The sequence below is a fragment of the Poromitra crassiceps genome (assembly GCF_964638095.1).
Source record: "Poromitra crassiceps genome assembly, contig: HAP1_SCAFFOLD_351, whole genome shotgun sequence".
Taxonomy (NCBI): domain Eukaryota; kingdom Metazoa; phylum Chordata; class Actinopteri; order Beryciformes; family Melamphaidae; genus Poromitra; species Poromitra crassiceps.
Genome location: NW_028152053.1, coordinates 65605 through 71071, shown reverse-complemented (window position 1 = coordinate 71071; position 5467 = coordinate 65605).

Genomic DNA, 5467 nt, shown 5'->3' with positions numbered 1-5467 from the left:
TATAGGGACCTCATCCTTCCTCCTCCAAGTGATCCCAGGATGTGGAAACAGTGAGGAGGATAAGTTAATAGCCAAGAGCCAGGCGGAGGTTGAGATGGACCTCATTGCCGAGGCTATGACAAATTGGGACTTGCCTGAAATAGAAAAAGTATTCTACGTGGCAGTCCCGGTCCCCAGTGAGGACAGGACCTTGACGGCTTGGTGCCTCTGCGCCTTTTTAATGTTACTGGGAGTAGGGGAGGAAGACATGGAAGAGGAGATGAAGGAAGTGTGGACGATGGGTGATGTGTATGGGATCTGCCACATATAGCTGCGAGGTGAGGATAGAGAACTGAGCGCCTTGTTGAATAGAGATGGGAGAAGGGGGCGGGGACAGAGGGACGACCCGACTAACCGAAGGTGATATGACGAGAAGGTGAAAGTCAAAGACCGAACAGAATAGACATTAAAACCTGTATGTGCATACTTATCTGTGTTGCAGGTGGTGCAGCGATGGCCAACCAGAGGGCAATTCTTCATGGAAGATGGCACTTCCTCCATGAGACGAGACTCAGGGAGCTGAGGAGGGATCTAGTCGGAGGGAGGGACAGAACATACAGACAACTGGCCATTGGATGCTTCATGGGAGAGGGACTATTATACGACTGGGAAATTTTTGAGGCCAACAGGGTGATCAGGGTGGGAGGCGGACAAACCAGGGTAGACCTGATAATGGTCAAGAACAGAAGGGCCATAATGGTGGGAATAGACACACATCCCCCACCAGGTGAGGGCAACGAGGCCGCCATCAGGGTCATGGCCAGACTGGAAGAGCCGGCCAGACTTTTAAGGGTTGGCGTCCCCGGATTAAGAAGGGTAACCACCTTCGGAGTTGCCCTCGTGGAGATAGGCACGGTGGTACTCCCGAGTGCGGCAGACGTACTGGAGGCGATAGGGGTACCTGATGTGAGGTGGGTCGAGGCCATGGAGGACCTTAAATGGCTCAGGCCCATGAGCCTGAGGAACATTGAAAGCCGGAGGTTGTCTGAGGGATAGACCCAGCCCAAGAAACTACGGGGACGATTCGTGAGAGTTCAGCTGAGGCCCCGAGAAACAAGTTCGACCGGGGTTTGACTTTGAGTTTAAGACCTATGTTCAAAAATTTAAATAAAAAGTTCATTGTTTACACCTAGTTACCGATGTCTCTTTATTTCTGTAGAGTGAACTAAGGAGTGTACCCAAAGACAGGCAAGAGAGCAGGGCAAGACTAACTTATGCCGAATACGGTGTCAGGCAGGGGGTGATGATTCGAACGACCACTGCAAGGATAGGGAAATCACTACAACCCAAACACAACACCTAGATAATTAATCTGAAGCCCCCATAGGTTAGTGCCACTCAGGAGGTCTGTCCACGGTGATCTCTGTGGATGGATTTCTCCTACCGGTGGGAAAGTATGATCGGGTGTAGGCCCGTTCATCTAATCACTATTTAGTTGCAGGAGCAGAGGATAACTAACCTTAATCCACTACACATATGATTATCCACAGGAAGATCATGGGAAGACCTACAGTGAGTTACTGGCATCTGAGAACAACCTTATTTATTGCTTGTCTCTGTGCCCCATAGGTGTTACAGTGAGGAAGGAGCTCCACCAAGGAGCCCAGCTAACTAAGACCTAGGCACCAGAAGGACGAACCCAGGGTTCTACAGGGGGCTCAGACTGCCTTTTTAGGGAGGTAAGGGTGAAAGACCCTCTCCTTAGGACCACACACAACCCAAGATGAGCAAGGACGGGATCTTGAGCCACTCGGCACCAGGGGGCCAATGTGCCTCGAGACTCAGCACACCCATAGACACCGAGGCGATACAGACAGGAAGCCTATCTAGAAATAGGTCTACGCCCAGGAGGAGGTCAGGCGAGCAGAGGGGCGAGAAGGCGGGCGCCGAAGGCGGGACCTCACCCGGCCTGGGTCGCTCGCCATCCAGAAGGAAGAAGAATGTCGAGAATCTCAAAAAGAGACTCTTCCTACCAGATATTAGCATCAAACCGGTCTTCTTCATGGGACTTATAAAGTCGGCAATCCCCGAAACGGGGGGCAAGAAAACGATCAAAGGGTTGGACAGGACAGTCAGGGTGGGCTTGAGGATGCCCTTTGAAAGACGTGCATGCCCGCTATGTAGGACCTTTCTGACAAACGCAACCACGGCCTGCAACCACTTCATTGTGAAGCATAGAGCTGCGAACGTAGAGTACACCTGCAGACACTGCTCCAAAATAGGACCGAGCCTGAGAGCCATAGCCTGTCATGCCGCAAAGTGTAGGGCTGTAAAGGTGACTCCTCCGGGGGATGGCGCCTTCAAGTGCACTACATGCAACAGGGGTTTTTCAAAGAAAGCGGGACTAACGAACCATAGAAGGAGGTCACACCCCATCCTACTTAAAGACCGTCAGAGCAAACTGACCCCGCTAACGCGACCCTCACAGGAGGCCAGGCAGCTCAAGAGACAGAAGCCCCCGGACCCTCAACGTCACCCAGAAAGTGCGAGATATGCAACAGATCTTTCCACACTAAGCGGGGGAAAGACAAGCACTGTGACGCGAGACACCCGGCCCGCACTCAAAAGGGACCAGCAAGTCCGGCTAAAACAGTAAGGGGTAGATGGTCGCCCAGCAAAATAAAGACGCTAACCTCAATAGTACAAGAAATGGGGAGCACCCCTGGACTTTATGACAGGGTGCGGGCCAAGCTGCCCATGTTCACAAGAGATCAGATCAAGTACAGGGTCAAGAAGATGAGACAGGCTGGAAGGGGAATCGGAGAGGCACCAGTAGAGGAGATCTCCTGGCAAGAGCTGGTTGACAGCCTAGGAAGGGAGGAAGTCAGGCCCCCTCCACCTAGCCAGGCCAAATTAACACTCAGGAGAGAACTAGGAAGGGTGACAAGCAGCCCACCAATACCTCCTGACCAGCTCCCAGTGAACCCATCCCTTAAAGAGATTGGGAGATATCTAAAGAAAGTATTCAAACAAATAAACCCCACAAAGAGGCCTGCTGGGAGAAGGCCTAAAGGCCCACCAAAGAATAGAAAAGTCAAGGAGGTCGCCCACAATAGGAAGCTTCAGAAAATGTATATGGAGGATAGGGAGGGACTCGCTAGTCTCATATTTAGTGGGGTAGAAAAGGTGGGATGCTTCCTAGAACCTTCAATAGTGGAGAAAACATACAGGGAGAAGTGGGAAGCTCCTGACAAATTTGTAGGCCTAGGGCAGATCAAGCCCTATGCAAAATGCAACAACACCTTCTTGGAAGATCCGATCAGCAAAAGTGAGGTTAGGGCCACCATCAGGAAGCTGAAAAGTGGGACGGCGCCAGGGCCCGAAGGGGTAACCAAGGAACAGATCAGTTCGTGGGATAAAGACGGCAGTAAGCTGGCGTATATATACAACAGAATCCTACTGCTAGGCAAGATCCCCGCAATTCTTAAATCTAATAGAACCACCCTGATTCCCAAGACGAGTGACAAGGAGAAGATGAGGGACATAGCACAGTGAGGCCCATCACAATCGGACCAGTGGTCCAAAGGCTGCTATCAGGAATAGTAAATAAAAGACTAGAACGGCCGTGCGAGCTAAATCCCAGGCAGAGAGGATTTATAGTCGCCCCAGGATGTGCAGAGAACCTCATGCTACTAGACGGAATGATAAAGATGGCCAAGAGGGAGGGAAAGAGTCTGGCAGTTGTGCTAATAGATTTCGCCAAGGCATTTGATTCAGTCTCCCACAAGCACATACGAGAGGTGCTAATAGCAAGAGGGGTGGACACCCTCTTCTTAGAGCTCTTTGAGTCAGCATATCACAAGTGCACCACAACCATCAAGACCTCCTCCAAAGAGACAGGACGCATCAGCCTAAAAATAGGGGTAAAGCAGGGCGACCCTCTCTCCCCCTTGCTGTTCAACCTAGCAATAGACCCCCTTCTATGCAAACTGGAGGAGCAGGGGGTAGGGTTCAAGTGCGGCGAGAGGGACATCTCCTCCTTAGCCTTCGCAGACGACATAGCAGTACTCAGCTCATCGTGGGAGGGGATGGAAAGAAACCTGGCCATACTAGAAAAATTCTGTGAACAGACAGGACTAGAGTTCAACACGAAGAAATGCCATGGTTTCCTTATCGAGGGGTCACCCAGAGGATATAAAATAAACCAACGCCGGCATTGGAAACTGGGGGGGTTCGATCTCCATCTCATAGACAGGGACGAATCAGAAAAATACCTAGGAATAGGGATCAACCCGTGGAAGGGCTTAGTGGTCCCGAGCCCAGTCAAGATGATAACTGAAATAACAGAGAAACTATCCAGCGCTATGTTGAAGCCATACCAGAAGCTAGAGTTACTCAGGGTCTATGGCATCCCTAGAGTAACGTATGTAACCGACAACGGTATGGCACCGAAAAAGACACTAGAAGAGTGCGACAGGATAATTAGAGTAGTGGTGAGGAGATGGCTCCACTTGAGCGAGACCATCTCCTCTGGGTTTCTGTACGCCAGATCCAGAAGTGGGGGGCTAGGAGTCACCAAATTGGCACAACACATCCCGGCCATTCAGGCAAACAGGATAGCTGCCCTAGCAGGCTCATCTGATGAAGCCACAAGGGTCATGACCCGCAAGACCATCCCCTATAAACTCTATACTAGACTCCAAACATGGGCCAGGGGGTGGAGCAAACCAACCACTAGACAGACGGCCACAGGCCTCAGTGGGAAGGGCAGGGCTAAAAAGGCAGGAGGGGAAGCCACCAGAGTGATCTCCAAACAAAGGCGTGACCCCACACAAAGGCAAGGGGCAGGACAGGGTTCAAACCCGGGGATAGGGGCGGCAGGCACCCTCAAAGCGCATCCAGTGGAAGAAAGTTCTAGTGTCCCAGTCTTCCAAAAAGAGAAATTTAACTGGAGGGGTGTGCAGTTCGATAAATGGGCTGCTCTCCCCACACAAGGCGAGGGAGTGGAGGCGTTCAGGGAGGATCCCGTTAGCAACCACTGGATCCAAGACCCAGCGAAAAACCACATGACAAACTCGCAGTTCATTGCAGCTCTGAAATTCAGAGCGAACTCCTATCCCACTAGGGAGTTCCAAAAAAGGGGGCAAGGGGCAACCAAGGCCCAAAAAGTATGCAGGCTTTGTGGCAAAAATGCCGAAACCCAGAAACACCTCACATGCACATGCATGGAACTCAAAGAGGCTAGGATGAAAAAGCACAACAAGCTTTGCGCCCTGCTTAAAGCGGAGCTAGAAAAGAAAGAGTGGAAAGTGATGAGGGAAACCAGACTCAAAACTAGGGGGAGAGTGGGTGTACCCGACATCATAGCCCTAAAAGGGAATAAGGCTTACGTCCTAGACATGGTGGTCAAATACGAGACGGGCAAAAGGACGCTGACAGAAGCGGCAGAGATGAAAAAGGAGAAATATACCCCCTTTGCAGGAGCGAT